The sequence below is a fragment of the Ursus americanus genome, chromosome 18, assembly GCF_024610735.1.
Source record: "Ursus americanus isolate L20-20 chromosome 18, mUrsAme1.1.p, whole genome shotgun sequence".
Taxonomy (NCBI): Eukaryota; Metazoa; Chordata; class Mammalia; order Carnivora; family Ursidae; genus Ursus; species Ursus americanus.
Genome location: NC_142144.1, coordinates 52,860,313 through 52,887,772, shown reverse-complemented (window position 1 = coordinate 52,887,772; position 27,460 = coordinate 52,860,313). Strand labels below are relative to the sequence as shown.

General features: G+C 39.7%; 1 protein-coding gene across 15 annotated transcripts in view; it reads right to left on the bottom strand.

The window, feature by feature from the left end:
* Positions 1-24,852, bottom strand: part of MPDZ (multiple PDZ domain crumbs cell polarity complex component) — a 167,969-nt gene extending 143,117 nt beyond the window's left edge. For 8 of the 15 annotated variants that reach the window (XM_045780237.2, XM_045780242.2, XM_045780243.2 and 5 more), the window contains exon 1: positions 24,552-24,851. The gene's annotated coding sequence lies outside the window, so the exon portion shown is untranslated. Of the gene's footprint in view, positions 1-24,551 lie in introns of all 15 variants that reach the window. The other 7 variants (XM_087869635.1, XM_087869639.1, XM_087869640.1 and 4 more) reach the window with 2 other exon arrangements.
* Between the last annotated feature and the right edge of the window lie 2,608 nt (positions 24,853-27,460).

The window sequence follows — 27,460 nt, the reverse complement described above, 5'->3', positions numbered from 1 at the left end:
TGGTCTGAGAATATGCAGGGAATAATTTTAGTCTTTTGGTATCGGTTGAGACCTGTTTTGTGTCCCAGAACATGGTCTATTCTTGAGAATGTTCCATGGGCATTAGAATAGAATGAGTATTCTTTGGTTCTGGGGTGTAGTGTTCTATATATATCCATGAGGTCCAACTCGTCCAGTATGGCATTCAAAGCCCTTGTTTCTTTGTCGATTTTTTGCATGGGTGTTCTATTTCTGATAGTGGAGTGTTGAGGTCCCCTACTACTAACGTATTTTTATCTATATGTTTCTTTATTCTGGTTAAGAGTTGGCTTGTGTATCTTGCTGCTCCCCTGTTGGGGGCATATATATTTATAATTGTCATATCTACTTGTTGAATACATCCTTTAAAAATAATATAGTGCCCTTCTGTGTCTCTAACTATAGTCTTTAGTTTAAAATCCAATCTGTCTGCTATGAGAATTGCTACCCCAGCTTTCTTTTAAGGTCCATTGGCATGAAAGATGGTATTCCATCCCTTTACTTTCAGTCTGAATGTATCTTTAGGTTCAAAATGAGTCTCTTGTAGACAGCAAATGGATGGGTCATGTCTTTTTATCCAATCTGCAACCCTGTGGCATTTATGGGAGCATTTAGGCCATTTACATTGAGACTGATTATTGAGAGATGATTTTAATGATGCCATGTTGCCAGTAAAGTCTTTGTTTCTATCGATTGTGACTTTCTGTTCTGTATCACTCTTGCGGCCCTTTTACCTTTATAGAACCCCCCTTAATATCTCCTGCAGGGCTGGTTTCGTGGTTATGAAATTGGTCAATGACTGACAATTCTGGAAGGTCTTTATTTCTCCATCAATTCTGAATGACAGCCTTGCTGGATAAAGGATCCTTGGCTGCATGTTTTTCTCTGAAAGAGCTTTAAAAATGGCCCCCCAATCCTTTCTCTCATTCCAGGTCTGTGTAGACAGGTCTGACGTAATTCTGATACCTTTGCCTTGGTACGTGAGAAATTTCTTTGCCCTGGCCGCTTTCAATACTGTATCCTTGGATCTAATATTTGCGAATTGTATTATGACGTGACATGGTGGTTTGTCGTGGTTGAGCTTGGGTGGGGTCCTCTCTGACTCTTGGACACAAATGTTTGTTTCCCTCGCTAGATTAGGGAAGTTTTCAGCTACAATTTGTTCAAATATCTCTTCTACACCTCTGTTTTTCTCCACCCCCTCAGGGATGCCAATGATTCTGACATTGGAACGTTTCATTGAGTCAGTAATCTCCCATAACCTACATTCATGAGCATGGATTTTTTCAAGTCCAGATTCCATTTTAGTTTTCTACTAACCCAACCTCCAATTCGCTGATACGTTCTTCTGCCTCATTCACCCTGGCTGTCAGAGCCTCTAGTTTTGACTGCATTTGGCTCATAGAATTTTTAATTTCTGCCAAATTCGCTCTCATTTCCACCCTTAGAGATTCTATATTCTCATTAACATTTTCGTTAACACTTTTTTCAAGTCTACACATCATCTTGACCATTGTTACTCTGAATTTCATTTCTGATAATTTGGTTATATCCATATCCATTAGTACTGTGGCAGAGGCCACAGACTCATTGTCTTGTCTTTGCTTGGGAGGATTTCTCCTTCTCGTCATTCTGATGAGGAGAGGTTGTGGGCTTGTCCAGAGCCCAAATTATTGACTGGGACCCAGGCCGTGTGCCCTTGTTTTATAGGGATATTAGGGATATGGGCTTCTTGATTTTTCAGCCCGCCTTCTGGGGGAGGGGCCTGCCACGCCGATACTCAGGCAACCCTGTTTAGGTAGAGTCTCCGTGTCTCCTGTGAGGGGGAGATTGGTACACTGTGAGCCGGTATTTCCAGGCTTTTGTTCTCTGGCGGCTTTCCCTGGCGGTTTGCTGTGCCTCTTCTGAGAATCAGAGCACCAGTGGCCAAATCTCAGCGTCTGTCTCAGAACAGAGGGATCGCGGACCATTCTCCACTGATGTTCTGGTCATTTTAACTCTGTTTCTGTTGGTGCTGCTCAACCCTGCAGCGAGCCGGGATGTGCGCCCCACAGCCGGCGTCCCAGCCCTCACTTCCAAGGCTGGCGCGTCTCTGTCCTTTGTGTTTCTAACACCGCCAGCCGCCAGCCGCCCCCATGCACTCCCAGATCTCCGGGTCTCAGTCTATGTCCGGTGAGCACACCGGAGGTCCGTGAGAAGGCTGGTGGCGCACGCTCCCGGCTCACGGTGTCAGTCTGTCCTCTCACGGGTGCCGTCTTCGAGTCCCACCGCTCCCCCATGCAGGTGGCTACCACTTCCCAGCGCCCGCCCGAATGCAGAGGCTCCCTCCCCCTTCCGTTTATCTTCCAATATCTGTGCGCGGTTTCACAGCTCCCCACTTCGTACCTCAATACTCAGCGCTGGAGATGTTCATTTGTAGAGATCCAGATGTATCTTCCTGCGTCAGGCTGATTCCATGGATGTTCAGGCTGGTCTGGTACCTATCCAACTTGACTCAGGGGACCGGCTGAAAAAGGGGTCTCCTACTCCTCCGCCATCTTAACTCCCTCCTCTAATTTTTTTATTTTTCTAATATTTTATTTATTTATTTGACAGAGAGAGAGCACAAGTAGGGGGAGCAGCAAACAGTGGAAGAGGGTGAGGGAGAAGCAGACTCCTCGCTGAGCAGGGAGCCCAATGTGGGGCTTGATCCCAGGACCTTTGGGATCATGGCCTGAGCCGAACGCAAACGCTTAACTGACTGATCCACACCGGTGCCCTGTCTTTTGGGTTTTTAAAATTTTATATCAATATAACATTGCCACGTTTAGCAAATAAAAACACAGTATACAGAAAAATTTAAATAAATTTGAATTTCAGATAAATGAATTAATTTTTTAGTATAAGCATATTTTGTGCAATACTTGGGACCTACTTATAACTAAACACTAATTTGTTGATTATCTAAATTTCAAATTTAACCAGGCATCCAATATTTTATATGGCAACTCTACTTGTGTATATATTACCTTACGGAAAAAATCAAATTTTAAAAATCATTTTTAATTTAAGGCCTTTACACTTCTTGTACAACATTAATGTAATGACAGAGTTGCCAAGTCCTTCACAAATCTCTAAAGATTTTAGCTGTGATCCAATGACTTTCCAACAACTAGCTGATAATACCAGTTTCAGGAAGGGATAAAAATCAAATTAAATTTGGTTTTATTTAGAAACAGAAAATGATTGTCTAATTATTGTAGTTTTCAACAAGTTGTACTGGTAATGTGTGGGCACAGATTGTAAGTAGTAAAGAATCGGTGCTTCAAACATAAATCGTTCTGTCCAATACAGATTATATGGCAACTAAGAAGTGAAAATATTTTCTGCTAAGAATAACCCAGAAAAAGAAACTGTCCCAAATGCATAAAATTTTCTAGTTATCTTAAACAAGTCTAACTGTAAAAGAGGTAAAACTTTATTTATGTTTTTTAAAGATTTTATTTTAATTCCAGTTAGTTAACATACAGTGTTATATTAGTATCAGGTGTACAATATAATGATTCCACAATTCCACACATCACCCCATGCTCATCAGGACAAGGTCACTCCTTAAATGCCATCATCCACTTAACCCATCCCTCACCCTTACCCCTCTGGTAACCATCAGTTCATTATCTATAATTAAGAGTATGTTCCTTGATTTGTCTTTTTCCCTTTTGCTCATTTGTTCTGTTTCTTAAATTCGACATGAATGAAATCATATGGTTTTATTTTTCTCTGACTTATTTCACTTAGCATTATACTCTCTAGCTCCACCCACGTCATTGCAAATGGCAAGATTTCATTCTGTTTTATGCCTGAATAATATTCCATTGTATACAGATACCATATCTTCTTTATCCTCAATCAATGGACACTTGGGCTGCTTCCATACCTTGGCAATTATAAATAATGCTGCTAAAAACAGTCGGTTGGATTTAATCCTTTAGAATAGTGTGTTTTTTTATTCTTTGGGTAAAATAACCAGTACTGCCATTGTTGGATCTTAAAGTTGTTCTATTTTTAACTTTTTGAGGCGCCTCTATACTGTTTTCCACAGTGGCTGCACTAGTTTGCATTCCCACCAACCATGCACAAGTGTTTTCTCCACATAACCAACACCTGTTATTTCTTGTGTTGTTGATCTGAGCCATTCTGACAGGTGTGAGATGATATCCCATTGTAGTTTTGGTTTGCATTTCCCTGATGGTGAGTGATGATGAGCATCTTTTGGCCAGCTGGATGTTTTCTTTGGACAAATGTCTGTTCAAGACTTCTGCCCATTTTTAATTGGATTTTTGGTTTTTTGGGGTACTTAGTTTTATAAGTTCTTTATATATTTTGGATATTAACCCTTTAAGAGATATGCTATTTGCAAATGTCTTCTCCCATTCCATAGGTTGCCTTTTTGTTTTGTTGATTGTTTCCTTCACTACACCAAAGTTTTTAATTTTGTTGAAGTCCCAATAGTTTACTTTTGCTTTTGTTTTCCTTGCCTCAAGAAAGATCCAGAAAAAAGTTCCCATGGCCAAAACGGGTAGTATAACTTTAAGTGAGTTCGCTGCAATGCTTTCTGGCTAGTCACAGTCACTCAGCATCTACTTATTGCATTTTTTTAAGATTTTATTTATTTATTTGACAGAGAGAGAGAGAGTACAAGCAGGCAGAGAGGCACACAGAAGGAGAGGAGAGCGGGGAGCCCAATGAGGGGCTCGATCCCAGGACCCTGGGATCATGACCTGAGCCAAAGGCAGATGCTTAACCAACCTAGCCACCCAGGCACCCCTATTTATTGCATTTAAATTTAGCATCTGTCTCATTCACAGCTGCCTCAGTACTACCTGATGTTAGACAAATGTAAGGCTGTAGTCATTTGTAGGTAGTTTGTCATAACATCAACTGGCTATGAGAGTAAAACTTATAGTTCTAATCATAATTCACACTCTAGGGAAATGTTACTAAACTAGAACTCTAAAAGAAACATCACACTACCCACTAATGTTAGTACACTCATCCAACAGAAAACACTCCACCTCTTCTTAGTAGTATCTGTTCTTTTGAACTTCTTCATTTCTATAGGCTTGACCAAAAAGTATTTGTGAACAAAATTATTTTCATTTTCAAGTTCATATTTATGAATATTTCTGAATTCCTTCAATAATAATACAATTCTGTTCTGTTCCCTAGAATGAAAGAAAACCAAATATCAAATAACCTTACCTTTCCAACATACTTGAAATACCAACTGATAGTCTTGTCCTTCCTTTATAAAACGGAAAGATAAATTACCTGTCCAAAGTAAAAAATGCTAAGGGGGCCACGGGGTGAGAAAAGAACTCAAATTCTGTTAGTTGCTGATTCAACAATACACGGGGCCCCTATATGATTGGCATGTTGTTGGGTGGCAGAATTAGAAAGATGAAGAAACAGGGAAATCATGGGCCAAGGAAATAGAAGAAAAAAGCAAGTAAGCGGACACTTAAAAATCAGGGCACCAAACTCAAATTGAAGAGAGAGGGAAAGCTTCCTGGAGGCAAAGACCCTGCACAGTCTCCTGAAGAGCAGGTCAGAGTCAAAGCAAGAATGAGGAGAGCTCCCCACGTAGAGGCAAAAGCACATACCTCCTTCTGAGCACTGCAGGTAGCTTCTTATTCCTGGATTGGGACTGGAGAAAAGGAAAGTCAGAAGTGATAAGGCTAGAGATGTGGGCACAGGCTAAATTACTGAGGGACCTGCATACCATTCTTAAGAAGTTTACAGACATTTAAATTTGAAGTTTATTTTGGCGTAATGGGTGACACGGTCAAACTTTGTTTTAGAAACATCATTCTGGTAATGGTGTGGAAGACCTATAAAAACAAGAGAAACTAGAAATAAGGCCAAGTAAGAAGCATTTTCAAAAACAGACAAGAAAGTGAAAAAATGAAAATGGAAGACGGATTGAAGAATGAATGACAAGCTATAAGCAACAGGACTAGATAATGTGGAAGGAAAGAAGACGAGTCCAGGATGAGCCCCGGGTTTCTGCCTGAGTTTATGATGGGATCGGAATACCAATCACCAAGAGAATATAAGAAGAGGGCAGTGATATGACTATTCCAGAAATAAAGATGTGTCCTGACCAAGAGTTTAAAAGGCTGAGTTCTAGTACCTTACAATGCCACTATGGATTGAACTGTTTCCCCCCAAAATTCATATTGAAGCTGTAAACTTCAATGCGTTGTGTTTGGAGACAGGGCTTTTAGGATGTACTTAAGGTTCAATGAGGTCATAAGGGAATGGTCCTAATCCAATAGGATTGATGGCCTTATATGAAGAGGAAGAGCTATCTATCTATCCCTTTCTCCTTCCCTCTCTCCAGCCCTTTCCACATGCAAGTACCAAAGAAAAGCCATGTAAGGGCACAGGGAGAAGGTGACTATTGACAAGCCAGGAAGAGAGTTTTCACTAGAAACCAAACCTGCTAGACCTTGATGTTGGACTTTCCAGCCTCCAGAACCAAGAGGAATTAAATTTCTGTTGTTTAAGACATCCACTGGGGTATTTGTTACAGCAGCCCAAACTAACTAATACAGATTTCAACCTTCCCACTGCCCCTGCTCGAAGGAATACGCTATCACACACTATGCTACGTCCTTCTTTTCCAACCATAGCCACAACAAGGGTTGGGCTCCTCACTCAGAGGAAGACAATCTAAGTGCTGACCAGAAAGGTAGAACTAGGCTAGACTCTCTCTTGTGAACTGAAGAAGAGAAACACTACAAGAATAAACCAAAGATAAGAGGAAGATAAGTAAAGGATGAAAGGCTGATAAGGCACAAGCCTGATTTATGAGAGAGCAAAACAAATCAGATGAGAGAGACAGAACACAGCTGACATTACAAGAGCAGCAGGTATTCCTTGGGGGAGCCAACACAGCCAATGAGAGGTAAGGTGCGTAGTCACTAACATTCATTCTTACAATGAACTCCATTTGACAGAGATAATTTCTTTTTTTTATTTTAATAATTTTTTATTATATTATGTTAGTCACCATACAGTACACCCCTAGTTTTTGCTGTAAAGTCCCATGATTCATTACTTGCATATAACACCCACTGCACCATGCAATATGTGCCCTCCTTAATACCCATCACCAGCCTATCCCATTTCTGCACCCCCCTCCCCTCTGAAGCCCTCAGTTTGTTTCCCAGAGTCCATAGTCTCTCATGGTTCATTCCCCCTTCTGATTACCCCCCCTTTCTTCTTCCCTTTCTTCTCCTACTGATCTTCCTACTTCTTATGTTCCATAAATGAGTGAAACCATATGATAATTGTCTTTCTCTGCTTGACTTATTTCGCAACAGAGATCATTTCTAAGAGGCTCTTTACACCATTCAAACACACCTAACTATCACAGCCTGCTTGGGTATAGCATCACACTACCACATCCCCCACACACACAAAAATCCCTTCAAGCATCCTGCTATAGAAGTACCTTGCTCCTTTAACTATTTCATTTGGACACTCTACTTCCACTAGAGATTTGAGGCAGCTTACAGGCAAAGGTAAGTTTAATAAGACCACTGAAATAATTAAGAACCTTACAGGAGGGATAGTTACATCAGAAAAAAACAAGGCATAGGGAAGCAGGTGAATGGCAGGTGAATAAAATACCATGAAGTATTCGGTTTTAATTAAAGCCTGAGAAAAGCTACTACGTTCCAAGCAAACAAAATAAAGCTGCTGTTGAAAAAGGCATGCGAGATATAATTGACAAGGTTTCATTCTATAAATGAAAGAAACCGTAGTAACTGTGAAAAACATTTACAAATAATTAAAATATTTCTGGCTAACAAATTTCAGTCATAAGAGAATAGAAATACTTTCATTTCAAACTCAACTAGAAAAACAAGCCAAATATTCACATTAAAAATTTAAAGTAACACTAAAAAAAATAACCAGAAATGGAATCTATAATTTATAAACCAGGAAAAAGGATGCAACAGAGAATATTCAATCTAAACAAGGCTGGGGACAGAGAAAAAAAGGAAAAACACAGTCAACAAAAAATATAGAACAAAGAGACTAAAATAAGTCCGAACATCTATATTCACAATAAATATGAATGGGTTAGACTCACTTAAGAATAAATTAACAATCCACATTTCAAAAATGAAATTGAGAGTTGCAGAATAGTTTGATATTGTTAACCTGTTTTTAAAATATATATAAAATAATAATACATGCTTACATATAAATATATATACATACTTTCATCATATTCAACAATGAATTAAAAGGACACATTCTAACATCGATTATAGTCATAGTTACTTGTAGGGGCATATGAAAATGGTAGTCTCAGATCAGAGAGGGATCAAAAGGGAACTTTAGCTTTCTCTTTTTTTTTTTTTTTAAGGAAACTGTAACTTTTAGAATGTTTTTAAAGTATACATGTAAAAAGTAAATGGGTTGAAATATTTATGGATAAAATGGTGAAATGCTGAAGATTTGCTTCTAAAAAATGGAAGAGGACGGAAGCAACAGGACTGGCCATGAACAAAAGGCTATTAAAACTGAATGATGGATACATGAGAATTCTTTATAATAATAATTATAACATGTACATTGTAAAACATACATTTGAAAGTTTTCATAATAATATTAGAAAAATAACAGATGGCAGTAAACATGTGAAAATGTTAATATCTAATTATGGAAGATAGAACTAGAGATAATTATTTCCTTCTTTCTAATTCACAATGATTTTGAAATCCTATCGTTCTTCCTCGGGGGGCGAGGGGGAGATTTCACCTCAAACTACAAAGTTACTTCGAAAAAAAAAAAATTGCCATTGATAAATGCTGCCAGAAAAATAATTGGTTCAGGCTAGATTACTTAATTCTAGCAAAAGGAAATGAAATATTATGAAAAGATTTCTTCAAAAATTAAGATCTCATAAGGAATTTTCATTTTTAAAATTTTTATTTTAAAAACAAAGCTTTACTCTGATTTCCTGATGGCTACTCAGCTGCTAGTTTTAACAAGCCGTTTTAGGTAAGAGCCTTAGAAGCTGAAGCTTATGGCTCTGGATTAGCCAACTCTGTGTGAGAGAGAGAACAGCAGGGCAGGAAGTGATAGGTGACCGTAGGTGTTCTACTTCTGAGAGTATACACAGCACAGACCAAAATCCCCACCTTTGAAAATGATGGGTGAACCCAAGAGTGTACACATAAATATAAATGTTTCAGTTAAGGGGAAACTTATTTATCTTTCACGTATATTCAAATGACAATTCAATATAATGAATAGTCACATAATAGATCTAAGCTAATACTATAAAATGGAGAAATGGCAAATTAATTCAGAATTATGTAAACATACATAAGCGAAAATCATGACTTTGACCAAGAATCCACACACTCTAAACAACTTTCGGTGAAAATAATATCATCTCATTCCTTTGCATAGTAATTTCCTAATAGGGGGAAAAAAAACCCACTGGAAAGGAAAATACATATAACATAGAAGTTGGAATATTTTATTATTGGTATACTTATACATACATTTATACTAGCAAACAGGTTCATTAAACTTATTTTTGTATTGAAAGCTACTCCCTTTTATTTTTAAGACTGTTGGACGGAGGTAAAGGGTTCATTGTCCTTTCAAAAAGTATGCATGTTCTATCCTTAACAGCAGATTCCCTAAAGCACACACTTACTTTATAAAGACACTTAGCAGATTCATAACTACTTCCAGAATTACACACTTAAATTATATTTTGTGATACTTTTGAGTTAATCTCCCCTATGTACTGCACACGCCCAGGTATGAAGTCAATGTTAGTGTTGAAAGGAACAACAAAAAACATGTAGCTCACGGACATGCTAAAGCTCATGGAGATGTGGTTATATAACAAACCAATGGTGTGTCTGGGATGAAAACCTTAGGCTGCTACTATTAACTGATTATCTGAAAGGCTGAACTTTCTTTCTTTTTATTTTTTTTAAAGATTTTATTTGAGAGAGAGAGAGAACAAACAGGGGGGAGAGGCAGAGGCAGAGGGAGAAGCATGCTCCCCGTGGAGCAAGGAGCCCGATGCGGGACTCGATCCCAGGACCCTGGGATCATGACCTGAGCCAAAGGCAGACACTTAACCAACTAGCCACCCATGTGTCCCGTAAGTTGTTTTCTTTTTAAAATTTTTTTAAAGGTTTATTTATTTAGTTGAGAGTGAGTGTGATAGAGAGAGAGGGAAAGAGAGAGAGAGCATTAGCAGGGTGAGAGGCAGAGGGAGAAGCAGACTCCCCACTGAGCAGGGAGCCTTATTCGGGACTCGATTCCAGGACTCTGGGATTATGACCCGAGCAGAAGGTTGACTGAGCCACCCGAGTGCCCCCTAACTTTCTTTCTTTTTAAATATATTAGACAAATCAATTCTGTTTATAGTCCACTGTATTATATTTATTTCCTTTCTCCTTACCCCCACTCATAATTTTTTTTTAAATCAACCAAAACATAAACACACACATACACACACAACTATGGACTCCACAATACCTTCTCTCTGGGCACCCTTTTTTACATATTTTCCATCCATAATGTTCTTAGCCCTTCCCCCAAATTGTTAACTCACACCAAACATGGTGACTCAGGGAAAAGATTCGGATGCTTCCGAGAATGCATATTTAGCCTCTTCTGTTCTCACTCCCTAGCTAAACTCAGAGGAATGTAGGTTGTTGGGTAGTTTGTCACTGTTGGCTACCACATTTTCAGTGTTAAGGACCAAGATGCAACAGGCCAGCATATTTCTTGGACAGAAGCAGGCAGGGGGATCCCTCCAAGGGCTGCCCTTGCAGGCAAACAACAATGGGTTGGCATCAGGCTCCAGAGGCAGCCACTGCTCATAAAGCACTCACTCCAGTCACATAATTTTCTTGAGGGAAACCAAAAATGCACAGAAGGATTAACTTTGTGCTTCAGAATTCTCAGGTGCGATTCCTACACCGGCAACAAATTCTCCAGAGAAATTACTTCGGGCTCCTGCCTCCTGCCCTTTTGCCTGCCTGGAATGAGGCAATTCTCCAGTGGGCCTGGGGCAAACTGTATCCCTGGTGCTTAGAAAAAGCATGGCTACTCAAAGCGTCCCCATGGGACCCTGAAACACGGCCAGCAGCTGCTGTGAGGACTTATCAACTGCAGGAGGAGGTGACAGTACAGAAGATACCTGTCATTTCTCGGCTGCCCTCACGGAGACAGGACTTTCACTGAGTCTGTGAGATCTCAATGATGATACTGAGGCAGGACAATACATGGCTTTGTCAACTGTGACTAAACAATTCCTCAAGGTAAAGCCCTAAAGGACAGTATAGAGACAACCTTTTCAATAGAGACAAAACTGGGGGGGGGGGAGGGGAACACAGGACACACAGAATATTATCACCTTGTTGATGCTTTAACTTATCTTCCCAGCCAACTACCTCAAGTTCATGCTCTTCATCCAAGATCCATTTTCTAGGGTTTTTCCCCATAACTTTTCAAATAATTCTACTTCTGCCACTTTCCCACTATTGTTCCTAATTGTTTCTTCTGTTTTGGAATCTTTTCTACAAAAATTATGAGGACTGTCATCTATCATATTGCCTACTTGGCTGTTACAGAGCTTTAAGTACTATACATAATTAGATATTTTTATCCCTCCCCATCAATCAGTGCTTCCTAAATTCAGTTTGTGGCCCTCATGAATTCCCTCTGCTGAATTTGGATAGGAATAGAGATAAAGATTACAAACTTCATTCAGAAAAGGGCAGGCTCACGTTTCTGATAGGAAATCCTCTGGGAAGAGACTAGCATATTGGAGTGATATTTAATGTGCTGTTTTTCTCTCTCGTACTATGCTCAGGATGACTAGTAGTCTGCACCCCCTGTTGGTTTGGTTGCCAGCTCTTTGCACAGAGAAGTATCATGTGTGTACTGAGAAGGGCTAGTGATAGAGCATGCTTTCTCTGAGTCCATTTATGCAATTCTTTTCATGGAGCAATTTAGAACCCTTAAATTCAGCTGGAAGAAGATATCAATCCATTTTCTGCAACTATTAATGCTTTATAATTTCAAGTATCTTATTTGAAGATGTAAGAAAATTTCATGAGCTTTTACTCTTCCCATAACATAACCTGCTAACACCACATTTCACAGATGTGGAAGTAGAAGGTCAAAGAGATTACTAACTTTTTCAAGGTCACATAACTCAGACTTTTACTAAGCAATCATATTTCTATAGCTGTTATTATGTGGGGGTACTGAAAAGTCTATGTAATAAAACATCAACAATTATCTGAAAGTATCAGCCAAAAGTAATCTAATTCAAGCTACAAGAGGATTTGGGGACAAAGAAGAAGGAAGAAATAATAGGCTTAAAAGCCTTATTCAGTCAGATTGGATGTCTGTTACTAGATTCCCTAAGTAAACTGTTCAATTTTCCATGTCATTTTGCTGATTGGGGGAGGGGGGGAAGCAACTTTATTCCTCAGATATAAATTGACCATCAAATACTCCCTTCAAGAGTCAAAGTTTCCAAATACATATTCACCTTGATGTCTAAAATGTAAGCTTGGCTGTAATCTACAAATTAAAGTAATAATTTGTTATTTGGGGCTTTAAAAAATGCTATTCAGTAAAAACTAATAATAAAACTGCATATAAGAATTGATTGCAATTGCATCTACTATAACAGTAATTCTTCCATGGAATTAAATAGTCTCCATGAGCGACTTTTTTAGGCAATGAACTAGCATTATTTTCACTGTATGAAATTAAACCATTTATGAAATAGCCTTCCTATATTCCTGTCTTCTTAAACAGACATATAGGCTTCACGCACATGCCTTTCCTTTAATCCTGCCGAGAGCTTCATGTTAGATACACACATTTTTAAACAAGAAAATTGAGGATCAGAAAGATAAAGTGTTTTCCCCCACATTACAAAGCTTGTCAGCAACAAAGCTATTATTTAAAGTCAATACAGCTCTGACTGATAGCAAAACCAAGACCTTTCCATTACATAGCTCTGTGCTCTAATACTACTACTACAGGTAAGAAAATAGTTCCTTACCTTCAGATTATGTATGTAGCCCCAGGCACTTATGCTTTCAGAGTTCCCAGACTGCCTATTTATAAAGCTCACTTAAAAAACTAGCATTTTACTAATTTTGAGATCCTGAGCTGCTGTTGTAAAGTGGGCATTAACAATAACATGCAAAGCACCTGTAAATAATAAGCATGTCAAAAACTACTGCTATTGTTATTTTGTCTTCTGAAAGTATCTGGACACTAATCTCTCCATTTTGCTATTTCCAATTTGCTATCAGATTAATCAGGCTTATTAAATCAGTAAATCCTCAACACAAATGAATACTGATCATTTCTGAATTGGGACTTGCCAAGTGCAGTAAAGAAAGTACATAGCTTTCAGGACATTTATGTTCCCATTGCCACAAACCATATGCACTTTTTGTGCTACTGAATACCTAAAATCACCCCCTACAACATTTCAAAGGAGTAGAAATGAATTCAAATATTGCAAAGTCTTAGAAGTCAGCTTAGTCAAAGAACTGACACTTAAGAATATTATGTTATCTACCAGAAGAGACAAATGGAGAGAGAACAAGTTTGATGTATGGCAAGACACAGATAAAGAGGACAGGAAAGGAAGAAAAAATAATGAGGTGAGGAAGCTGAAATGGAAAAGAGATAGAAAAGATGGAGGGGCAGCAAGATCATTTACAAAACTCTCAGAAAAGTCCTGAACATTCACCAGCCTAACAGGAGGTGGAGCAGGCTGTTAACTGAGGTTACAGAAGCACAGGAAGAACTGAATCATTTCCCCCACCAAAGTGAAATCTGATCTCAAAGGAAGAACTTCAACTCTATCTTTGTCACCCACCAAGCAGCCAAACACAGTAAAGATCATTAAGTCTGAGTCACTTTCCTTGTGACTCAGTTGTCAAAATCCCGTAAGATAAAGTATGTGTGAATATGTACAAAATGGAAGTGCTGAGGAAACATTAGGCAGTATTGTTATTAACAGCAGTATCAGCATCAGAATGGCTAACTCATAATGTTTCCTAATTTTAAGAAAATCAACAGCGAAAAAAACTATATAAATACACAACATTATTTTAGCAAGTTTTAACTACACACTTATACTCCCCTATGCAGATTTAGCATGAAATACTTACACAGGATTCTTCCATTCTCATTCAAATAAATAGGCACTTTCACATCTAATTTTGTATTCACAATTTTGTTATTTTTTTAATTTAAGAGAACCATCACAAATTCTACAAATTTTAGTCTCCCCAAAGTCTGTATCTGGCTCTATCACTGAAGCAATGGTAGAGCAGAATATGGACAGGTACCTAACTTTTGAGCTCTCAATTTAGTGGAAAACTGTTAAGTAATTACACTGCAACGTGATGTGCTAAATTCTGTGAGAGTACAGAGAAATCTAATGCTGTCAGCATGCAGCAAAAAGAATTGGGAGGTGTGACATGTGAATTGTCCCAAAGGATGCACAACCCAGGAGAGTGCAGGAGACAGCCAAGAGAGGGAAAGGGCATGCCTTGCTAAGGGAAGGACATCTGCTAAGGCAATGTCATCATAAAGAAACAGAGAATTTGAACGACAAGGGTTTTATAGTACTGGCTACCAAACTAAACAGGAGCTAGGAAAGCAATGTTTCATGGCTTCCTCGGACCCTTGTCCTACAGGAGTGGCAGTGCATGTGGAATGGGTTGAGGGGAGAGGCAGTAACTGAAATTCATTTTCTGGAAAAACAATCTTGGCAATAAGGTAAATAACTCATGAAAAAAAGAAAGAACTATGATCGTATAATCAGATGTTAGGTTGTAAAAGCAAGCCAATCAAAAAATAATATAAACCTAGATTAGGGCAGACACCAGAAAAACAAGGAAATATACACACAATTCATCAGAGGGAATCGAAAAAATTCAGTGACCGCTAGATATGTGCTGGGGGCAGGCAGAATGAGTGAGTAACAGCAATAGAAGTTGACTTTCAATGTTTCTAAATTGGGAAACTAAGAACTATTGGGACATTGTTAGCTTAAACAGCAAAAAGAGAACTGTCTTCTGTTTTTAGAGGAACAGGTAGAAAAGCATTCCTTGTGAACATATTCAGTTTGAAATGTTTCTAGAAAATAAGAAATATTAAAATCTAAGCTCCATGGGGGTAGGAATTTTTGTGGGTTTTTTGTTTTGTTTTGTTTTGTTTGGTGGTAGTGATAGTCCCTTTTTCTCCCTGGGCTATATCCCCAGAATCAGAAATAGTGGCTGGGTCAGATAAGGCACTCATCAAATACCTGTTGAAAGAAGGAATCAACTACACATGTGCATCTAAGGAGAAAAAAACCTGGAAGACCTAAGAGTAGGCAATCACTGGCCTCTAGGTGTTGCTGAAGATAAAGGAGATTAGGTACAGATTGCCAAGGAAGGAGAAATGAAGTTGGAACCCTGGGGAGCATGAACATTTTAAAATATAATGCAATATATAAGAATTATTTAAGGGGTAAAAATCAATTAGAAATAAAGCCCTTCAACAAGGGGGCAAACAAGGGTGGAAGGAAGGAAGGAAGGAAGGAAGGAAGGAGAAAAGAAAAGAAGGAAAGACTGACCAACCCTTCATGCTTGATCACTCTAAGTACCATATTCATAAAGCACCCACTACAGCCAACACTCTAGGCAAGGTTATTTAAGATAGTGATACTAAATAAAGCTTATTTGACATCACTTTGGTTCCCAGACCAATGTGAAAACAAATTACTTATGGAAGATAACCTTAATAAGGTCAAATTAAAAATAGGGAGAGATCAAGATCAAAATTCCTTTTTTTTTTTTTTTAAATAAACTCTACACCCAACATGGGGCTCGAACTCAAAACCCTGAGATCAAGAATCACATGCTCTACCACTGAGTCAGCCAGGGGCCTGAAGATCAAAATATCTTACATAGACATCAAACAATCATCTGTGAAATAAAAATCCCAGCAGAATCAAAACCAAGATGAAATAAAGTCTACATATAGGGAGAAGAATATATATTAAAAAATGTAAAATCAGCCATGATCCTCTCTTACTCATCTCCATACTAAATCAAAACCAATTCACCTTTGGATCTTCTGTTAACTGAATATGCATACACTCAAGAAGAAAATAAAATTTGCTCACAATTATAAAAGCAATGTTTTACATAATCTGTACTAAAGAACTGCTAGAGAGAACCTTGTATTCCTCTGACGGCCAAGAGATGTCATTGTCTAAATCAGCAGATAAGCTTGTCAGTCAGTGATAGTCTACATTCCTGAGAATACACTGAGGAAAGTCAGCAAAGAGATGACAATTTACATCTTGGTGGCAAGATTCCAAGTAGTACAGACAGGGGAAATTATACAAAGAAATCCAAATTCATATGAACCTATCCAAACATGAACCTTAGCCATATAAGATAAATAAGCATAGACCAATTCAATCCCCTAATTACTAATTCACAGATAATTGTAATAGGCTACACTAGTTACCACATATAATTCCATAGGACTCACTAGGGCCATCTTTGACAACTGGTATTTTCTCTCTGAAAAAATTTTAAGGTCTTATTTTCTTTCAATAAACATGACTATTTGCTTCTTAATTAACTCATCTACAATTTAACTACATTCATTAACTGTATTTTACTATAGTACTCAAAGGACTAACTGTTAATATTAAGATTATAAACCAACTTTTACTTTTGTAATAATGCAGAGACCACATCTGCCTCAACTGATGGTTCGGTTGGTTGTTGTTGGTTTTTTGTTTTTGTCACTTAATTTCAATTACGTCATTAGAAAGCAGAGACAAACATCTAAGAGTTAAAAATGGCCCAAGATATCTGAGTGATGCCAACAAGAGCAACATGTTTTCACAATACGATCTTCTCTCCAATTCTTGATATGTTTGACGATCTTAGGTGTAACGGATACTGAATAGTAATTATTATATTCAGGCACCAAATTACAACTTAGTTATCATATTTACTATATGATCTTCACATAAACTTGTCACAAGAAGTGACAGATAAATCTGTCAGAAACTATAAAAACTATGAAAAATATGCAAGTCAGTCAGAGAATTAGCCAAGCAGTCTTAAAGCTTTGAGCTCAATACAGGAACTGACTTCACAAGGCAGGATACAAAAGTTTGGGGAAAGCGTCAATACTCACATGACTGGTTTTTTGTTTATTTGTTTTGTTTTGTTTTTACATAATCATCTGACATCTTTAAAGATTAGGAAACTTTAAATCTCTATTTTAAATTTGTTAGTTTTTTTTTAAATTATATATGATTTACATATTTTGAAACCTTGAGTAACCTTATATAAAGGCATTTAAATTTCAATTATCCAAGAGGCATGAATTTAAGAAGACTAATACTGTCAAATACAGAAGTCTGACACAACAAAGTTGAAACCAAGAACAAATAAGTTCTGGACAAAATGCAAGAGAATTCTAAACTGTTTTTTTTTTTTTAAAAAAAAAAACTCTGAATGGTATATCCATTCAGTACAATGAACTAGCACTCAGCAATAAACGTATTAAACTATGAGTAGAAGCAACATGGATGAATCCCAAAATACAGAGGAAAGAAGTGATAAAACGAGAGAATATCCTGTATCATTCCATTTATTTAAAACTCTAGAGAATGCATATTAGTCTGTCCTGACAGAAAGATCAGTGGTTCCTTGGAGATGGGAGACAAGTAGGTTGGGGAGACAGGAGAGTATGAGAAACGGTCATTAGGAAACTTTAAGGGGTGATGAATGTTTACTATCTCGATTATGGGGATGGTTACATGTAGGCCAAACTTCAACAAATTGTGCACTTTCACTATGTGCATATGTCAATTATAAATTACATATCAATAAAATAAATGATCCCTCTCCCCTTCCTGAGAAAAGGGTGGGGTCTGAAAGTCCTTAATTTAACAACTAAAATGTTCACTGAACTTCACAGAGCAGGCCAGGGAGCAATAATCCTGGCCTAGGGGCTGTTTCTTCTTTTGTTTTCCTACCACAGCCATAAAATATCTAAAAACATCCCGTGATTTAGCCTGATACAATATATACATTCAGCAGATTACATCAGAACAAAGAGGCATTCTCACGTTGAGCTTTTCTCAAAAGGCAATAGAGTGACTATGTTTACTACTTCCTGGAAAAGCATGAATGTAGTGGGAAGGTGGGGACACACAAAACCCCACTGAATCCTATAGTTGAGGCCCCTTAAGTCCTACAGTAGGAAATAAATGTTGCCCAGAGGCAGACTTCACGCCTGACTTATTAAAATGAAATATCCTTGGAAGAATGGAGGTAGTGAAGAAGGGGGAACACCTAACCTAGAGCTTCACGAACTTTACACAGCAACAACAAACTTTGACAAACAGGACCAGTGAAGGGGTCCTAGCAAAGTATAAGGGAAGCTGGGCATACCTTGTATAGAAAGGAGAAGATCCTTTTAAACTACAGAATAACCTTTAATCTTTAGGATTCTATCATCACAGTTTTGTTAGGTCTGTGATGTCTTAAAAGCACAGAATGACAGATTCCCATGACCATTTTCTACAGCCAGTTCCCCAAAGCAAGGCATGATAGGGGCCACCCAAGTACATAATGTAAAATTATTCCAAAATTAACTAGGACTATGTAACATTTACTTTCAAGCAGACATCAAGATTAAATAATTGATTCCCCACAGGTATCCTATGTTCCACATTGTAGTTAGCCATATTATATCTCCTCAAAAGAATCAACAGACATTGGTTCACAGAGATGAAATCAGTTTCCATTCTACGTATGGATGTTTATAATCTCAGATCATATTATCTTCATTGAGAAAAAGAGCAATCAGTGAAATCAACAGTGCTATTTATTCATGTGTATTATGGGGGGTGCTGATATATGGGTGACAGAATCACAGGCAAGTTTTTTGTTTCTTTGCACTACTCTACCTTTTCCATATTTGTAAAAATGTGTTATTTTAATTATTAAACAAGTTACCAAGGAAATAACTATCTTATGTATATTACTATACAGTTTTAAAATATAAATAATAAAGTAAATGGTAAAGTATCCCAAAACATATTGAAATTATCAACATTAAATTATCAACACACCTAAATAGGTTTTTCCTAATTTTTTTTGTATCTAATGTCTCTGTTTTTCTTCCAAGAGTTTCCTTTTTCACTTTTCCCTCATGTATTTATTTCTAGCACCTTAGATCTGAAGGTAGAGTTCTTTATAAGAAAGTAACAATGAATATTGTTTTCTAAGATATAAATAAAACTAAAAGGAGAATAAAGATCAGAATTCTCTACACTAAAGAAATTTAACCGCCACAAACAAGAAGAAAAAAAGCAAGAATTTAAGTCTCAATTTACTTTTTATTTTTTTTAAACTCAGCAGACCAAATTTGGAAAAATCGCATTAACATTTCTCTAACTCATCTAATCTCAACACCTTAAAAAGTTTTTGTTATAATATACAATATAAATTACTTTTTTAATCTTAATTTTTTTCCAAAAAGAAGACACTTCTGAGGAGAAAAATGATTATGAGAACTACTTGCCCACAAAACATGCAGAGTATTACAGTTTTCAGGTCAATGTAATTTAAAGAATAAATTTTGCTGTTTTAATCAGACTCCAGAACCATCACAAAATGTTTACAAACATTAACGTTTCAACTCTGCCGAATTTAATGTTTTACTGATTTTTTTAAAGAAATAGAAGAAATATCTTTAAAAATTAATGCTTTTATGAAACACAAAGGGAACTAAAGTAATGCTCTGTCCATAAAAAGCAAGGGCCAGTTTCTCAGTGAAAACCAGGAAAAAGAAAACAAGTGGCTTCAGACCAAAGATAAAGTATCTTTTCCTCAAATAACAGTTTCTCTTTCTTCCCAAACATCAAATTACCACAATAATGCTTAGACTAACACAAGAGCCTCCTGTATGATCTCCCCCCACCTTACCCTAAACCAGTCCATTCTTCAAGGTCTCCACCAGTTTATAACCTAGGTCTCTTTAAGAACTTCGTTATGGGCTGAATTGTGTCCTCCCTATCTCCCCAAAATACATATGTTGAGGTCCTAACCCTTATAACCTCAGAATCTGACTGCATTTGGAGACAGGGTCTTTTAAGAGGTAATTAGGGTTAAATGAGGTCATTGGGGTTCCCCTACTCCAATACGAATGGAAGACACAGGAAGAAATTGTCATCTACAAATTGCCAGCAAGCAATCCTATGTTGATCTCTAATTTCTTTGAAATGCTATAACTTAAAATAAATAAATAAATGATAAAAATTTAAAAAAAGAAATGGTGTGACTTTTACTATGTGCAAAACTTTCTTATTCTTTCCTTTGTGTCATTATTTTTTTTCAATCAAGACAGTAAGCTTCTAGAGCAGTATCTTGTTTTTTCTCCCCAGTGCTTAACCCAATGCAACATATCTCCTAATCCATCTATTATTATCTACTAAATAAACAACTACCTCAAATCTTCTCAGAAAATATTTCACAGGAAGGCAATAGATTATTTAAGTAGAAGTTCTTCATCTCCTTATTCTTATTCGCCCACACGGAACCCCACTATAATTATTTAATCATAGTAGATCAACTTTACCATACTAACCATCACTTCCCAACTGTGTTTATATAGATGCTCTCTTACGCATGACACTATTTCACAAGAGAAAAATAATACCTTTCTTGTTATAAATATGGGGTTGATAATGTACATAACAATGTAACTGTATCAAATGAATTCCTATTTAGGCCAAATGTATTTTAAGATCACATACAACTGCCTGGGAAATATAATAATGCTAAAATATACCATCATTCGTATGTACCATCAAGCAGCCCTGAATTCTATAGGAAGTTTTCTGCTTCTTTACTTTGAAGTATAAGATCTTTCTCTGGCAGATATGTTGTTTGCTCTAGCAAATATGGGGACATTTCCAGTCCAATATATCAACTTTTCCTCAAGATAATGAAATTCACAAAGTACTTTGTACATATTACAAATATACAAAATGGAGCCAACCTGCAACTCAACCTAAGGGAGTCAAGTCTATGATGTCAGACTTGGGATATAATCTGAAGAAAATCATCTGCCTTTAACTAAGGGCAGTTAGTTCTTCCAGGCAATTCATTGTTGAATGCCAGCTTCTAAGCCCCTTAATCTCAACTCTAGACAATGGGTCCGCCTCATTTGTAAAGCAGAGCCTCACTACCACAGCAGCTGAAGGCTAAAAGCCTGCATCAATGCAAAATTACATTTCAAGGATTCCCACAAATCTGAGCACCGCCACCTTGCAGAGAGATAGTAAACTCTGGGGACAGCCTTCACTCCTTCAAGATATATGTGCATTTAAAAAGTATCTAAAATGCAAAAAAGTCTTTAAGGGTCAAGCAGGACAATGTCTATGTGATAGAAATTTGGAGCACACGAAACTATAACTGACATCTTGTCCTGCCTAAGCCAAAAGCAACAGGCTTAGGCAATAAAAGGAAGGACTACAGCAAAGCAAGAAAGAAAACTAGAAATGAGAGGGGAAATGAAAAGAAGAAATACCAATGGTAGCTAAAGAAAGAAAAGGAAGGCATGTTAGAGGCATATACATATATGATCAATCTCGGTAATATGTTGAGACTAAACGTCACCATTTTTTGTTTTAGCAAAGGTTTAGGGGTGGTGAGGAATCAAGCTCTCCCACAAACTAGCTTTGCCTCAAGTGGTAACTTCCCTGCAAAAAGGAATCCATGACATCCCCTAACCCCAGCTGCTCCCTACCTAAATAAACAAAACTATAATTCTCAAACCTGTTCAGGTTGTAGGGCAGCAAGAAGTCACTAGAACTCACTGCAGAGCACCTTGAAATTTGGCTATCTATATAAAATTTAAAGTAACTATGCATGTAATTTCTGCCAATCGGAAAACTCACTTTATCCTAGATTCTGACAAAGAAAGATACCAAAAGGTTAAGAAATCTTTTTGAGGGTGAAACTTGGAAATGAGAAAATCCAATACATTAACTTAATTTGTCTACGTATTGCGGGAAAGTCAGCCAATTCAGGGGATACGAGAAACAGTGTGAAAGGAAATGAAATTAAACAATGCACCCATCACAAGAGGGGGCATTTAAGCAATACTCTTTTTTTTTAAGATCTTATTTATTTATTTGACTAAGAGAGAGGGGGCTGGAGGGAGGGAGAGAGGGAGAGAGAGAGAGAGAGAGAGCGTGCGCACAAGCAGGTGGAGCGGAAGGAGAAGCAAGATCCCCACTGAGCAGAGAGCCAGATGCCAGGCTGGATTCCAGGGCCCTGGGATCATGACCAGAGCAGAAAGCAGACGCTTAACCGACTGAGCCACCCAGGCACCCTAAGCAATACTTTTAAAGTCTGCTCTAGGTTGGCAAGTTTTTCTGTAAAGAAAAAGAGAGTAAACATTCCATACTTTTAAGGCTGTACATCCATGTCTCAACTTTCCCACTGCTGTTGTGAAAGCAACCAAAGACAGTAAGAATCCACCATACACAATAGGAATGAGTGTGGCTGTGTGCCAATAAAACTTATGCACACTGAGATTTGATTTTTATACAATTTTCATATGCCATGATATATTTTTATTTTTTTTAACCATATAAAAATCCACAAACCACTTCTAACTCCTACACTTTAATGGAAAAACAGGCTGCTGCTGGCCAGTTTGGCCCGTGGCCCTTAAGTTTAGAGACCTCCGCTTTCAAAGACCCTAAAATGAACTGAGCAAGGATAGAGTCTCATCTAGCTAGACCCGCGGATTTGTAAACTAGCTCATTAGCTAGCAAGAAATCTGGGCATCCCCGACAAGATTATTTCCACCACCCTCTGAACCTTCTCAAGCTCCTCCTTCAGGCAGGGGCACAGGTGCACCCATCCAGAGCTTCACATTGTATTAGAAGCTCAAACCTAGGAACCTTAAGTGTTGTTGTTGTTGTTGTTGTTGTTGTTGTTGTTGTTTTAACCTAAATTCTACCAGGCGCTAAAGCATATATTAAATAGTTGATTCGACCCTTTAAAAAAAGTTCATTATGGTCACGTATACCCAAATTCAGCATGTAAAAACTCCCAAGCCCTAAACCATCATTTCGTTAGTTTTTCAGATCGTTTTTTTTTTCTTTTAACTCTGTCAAAGGTAACCTAAACGAGGGATGTCTACGGAAACACAAAAGCAATGTTTACACCACAGCTGTCCACCAAACCTGGGTGACAGTATCTAGACACTTTTCAGATTCTTCTCTGGACATCAAACCAACATGGACGGTATTCTTTCTAGGCTGAAGTCATGGTCCCCTTATCTGATGCTACTACCTAAGAAACACTAGCTGACATCCGCACCCTCCCCACACAAGGCACGCAGCGCCCACGCTCGGGTTCTTCGCCAGCTGAGCAAGCCCCACCCGCGGAGACGGATGGAGACGTCCCGCCGCCCCCGACTCGCCCCCGGCCACTGCGCAGCGGCGGCCACCCGGCCCCCCTCCCCCCGGCTGTCGCCCGGCCCCTCCTACGTTAGGCAGTCCCAGCTTGAATTTCCATGTGATCTGAGGGAAAGAATAGCCCGGCCTTTGTGCCTCTGCAAAGAACGCAAGCAAAAATTTACACCATCACCACCCCCGACACACACACAACTCCCAAGACACAAAGCGTCTCCCGAACAGAGCTTCCCGAGGAACATCCGGCATCCCCCGGCTGCGATCGCAGACAAAGGCGCCCCATCCGCTAGGGGTAGTTGAAGAGGGTGGCGAGAGCTAACTGCTCCCACCATGGGGGGCAGCGGATGAAAGGGCACAGGCGCCGCGGGGGATGGGGGGCGGGTACCAATTAGCGGCGCGCTCGGAGTCCGCCAGACAAGGCTAGAGACGCCAGTCTTGGGGGGCCTTTTCCCCCTTGGATCTATGCGTCCGACACAGCGTAGCGGTGGAGGGGGGAGTCCGGCCCCGGCCACACCAGCGGCGAGCAACAGGCTCCTGCGCCCCGGAGCGCCGGCCCGCTCACCAGGCCCGCGGTTCCCCTCCCCGGCACCATCCCTGTGGCCCTCCAAACAAAGAAAAAGAAAAAAAACTTTTAAACCATTTAGAGTAATCAAGGGCAAAGGGGGAGAGGGGGTGGGAGGGCTGAAGGACTGGGACTAGCGCTCGCGGGGGCCATGCAAGTAGCGAAGGAAACTTCCAGACCCCATCCTTTTAAAAAGCCTGAGGAGCAGCGGCTTCCCAGTACCGCCGGGCCGCGCGGGGTGGGGCGAACGCACCCCGCCCGCCCGCCTGCCTGCCCCGCGCTCCGAGCCCCCAGCGCCCGCGCACCTTCCCGGCCAGCGCGCGCGCAGAGCGCGGGGGCGCGCTCCGGTCTCCTGGCCCGGGCCCCGGCGCCGCTTACCCGGCTAGCGGCGGCCGCCCCGGGCGGGGACGCAGAGGGGGAGGAGGGCTGGGGAGCCGAGGTCGCCGGGGATTCGAGAGCCTCGCCTCGCTCCCGTTCGCCCTCTTTTCTGCTGAAGTAACGGCCCGGCGAGGAGCTTCGGGATAAACGCGCACAGACACTCACGCGCGACCGTGAAACTTAATCCCGCCCGGCCAGCGGCGGCCCGACGCCAGCCTCGCGCTCCGCCGCTCCCCCTCCCCCCGTGCGCGCCGCACTTGCGCCGACGGGGGCTGCCGAGGAGAAGGCGGCGGCGGCGGCAGCGGCGGCAGGGCCGGAGCTGCCGGGGCTGCGTGACGCCTGCGGCCGGCGGGGCGGCGGGCGCGCCTCGGCCAATCAGGGGGCTCGGCCCAACCCGCGGGTCCTGGGTTTTAAACTAGCTGCTCAAGCGCTCGGCCTGGGGTGAGGCGCGGGGGTTCTGTGAAGTTGCTTGGGGGAATACAGGGCTCCCCGTTAAATGGGAATGTCCGATAACAAGGACTAATTATTTTAGCCAAGTATGGCCCGTGCAATGTTTGGGACATACTTAAACTAAAAAAAGTCATTCATTGTTTATTTGAAATTCGAATGTAACCGGGGGGGAGCGGGGGGGGGGGCTGTATATGCCTTTCTAAATCCGGCAACCTGTGGGAACTGGTAGCCTCTATTTCTAGTTTTGAGGACTTTTTTTTTTTTTTTTCATTATGTGGGCTGCCTTGTGAATGCCTTTTGTATGAGTAGCTTATTTAAGTGGTATGGGGTGGTGATGAGAAGCACTTTAATGAGAAGGCATAGGGAGTGGGGGCTAATTTCACATTCTAAGTAACTTTTAGAACATTAGTGGGCTTCTTAGGTATATCCAATTAAAAGACGGAAACAATAAACATGAAAGAAGGATTCAGAATTGCATGGTGCCAGGAGAAACATATTCATTTCTGTTTTGTGCCATTTAAGGTTGTGTTTCTGATACCCTCAATTCCTGAGTACCAGGAATCTTTCTGCGGAAGAATATTGCTTCCTCTTTCAATACATACATCTAATATTAGAGTATACATCAAAGGATACTCAGAAGTCCAATTTAAAACATTTAAAATAATTTCTTATAATATCCTGAATTAAAAGCTCTGATTTCTTTGGCAGACTTGTAAATTTTTTTGTCTACTAAAAAAAAAGTCAGTGTATTTCTCCAATATTCACCAAATATTTAAGGGGAAATACAATTTTTAAAACATACAAGGCTCCAGAGGGAAGCTGATTTGAGCTCTCAAATAGATATTTTCAGAAAGCTTCAAAATAGATCAGTTGCCTGCAAATGACTGGGAGTAAAATGAGCTAAAGTGCCCTGGGTGGAGAGAGTATCCTCAGTCCAAGACCCATTGTGCTTTCTCAAACATGGGCATCAGTGTAGTTTTGCCTACTGGGGAAATAAAAGCATTGACTAGATTTCTTTAGCATCTGTGGATATTCATCTCCTCTGGGTCCTTTGAAAATGAAAGTGAAGTTAGGATGAAGGGAAAAGTCATCCGTTGTATCTTCAACACATCTCTATCTTGTGTAACCTTTCAATCAGCACTCTCAACTCTCACCATTGAGAGAGAGAGAGAGACTGAGAGACACAGAGAGACAGAGGAAGGCAGGCAGGGAGGCAATAACATTACTCCCCAGTCCATCTCTCCCCAGTTACATTTTCTCCTCTTTTCCTCACAGTTAAATTTCTTGACATCAGCCACCTGCATCCTGGCTTCCTGTCCCATCACTGCACTGAAAGGGCTTTTGCTAGACACCAATAATCTCCCCTTAACTAAGTCCAATGAAATTGTTTCTCTCCTTATATTCTCTGTCCTCTCAGATGCATTCATAATAACTATTGAACGCTCTCTTGAAGTGTTCCCTCCACCCCATAATTCCATACAATCACACTCTCAGTTTTGCTCCTTCCTCTTAGTGCGAAGCCAGTGTGTGGGACCTGAAGCTTACACAATCTGGGGCTCTGCTTTAAGAAAAAAAAAAAAAAGATATCTTTCTTTTGAAAACTTTACAGAAATGTGTGACCATGTAAACACATTGCTAGGGTTCCTCCCAGGCAGAAGAAAGACCCAGAATCTTTTTTTTTTTTTTCTTTTTAAGTTTTGTTTATTTAAGTAATCTCTGCACTACACGTGGGGTTCAAAGTCACAACCCTGAGATCAAGATCCACATGCTCTTCCAACTAAACCAGCAAGGCATTCCTGACAAACACCCGGACTCTAAAGCTTCCGTAGGTTCAAGGCAGATCTGCCTCTGACATCAGGCCAGTCTTTTATCTCCTCTGCCAATGAATCTCCTCTCCCTAGCCTTTAAATGTTGGGAGTTCCTCAAGTAATGTCCATGGTAGAGCCATTCACTGAGACACAGAACTGTGAAAGATGACCAGGCTTGAGCAGAAATATCATGGTTTCGGGGCGCCTGGGTGGCACAGCGCTTAAGCATCTGCCTTCGGCTCAGGGCGTGATCCCGGCGTTGTGGGATCGAGCCCCACGTCAGGCTCCTCTGCTGTGAGCCTGCTTCTTCCTTTCCCACTCCCCCTGCTTGTGTTCCCTCTCCCGCTGGCTGTCTCTATCTCTGCCGAATAAATAAAAATAAAATCTTTAAAAAAAAAAAGAAATATCATGGTTTCATTTTGGATAATCTAGGTTGAGTCAGGCAATCAAGGAAGTCAAATAAACACTCAGATACATGTAGAAATCTAGATTGAAGATAAAATTTTGGGAAACTTTGCCCAATCCATGATTAGCTGGAGGGGAAAATCAACTTACTTAAGGAGAGCCAATAACTAAGATTACTCCATGATTCCCACAAATTAGTATAAAACCATTGTGCTACATTCTCATTGTACCCTATACCATTGCTTC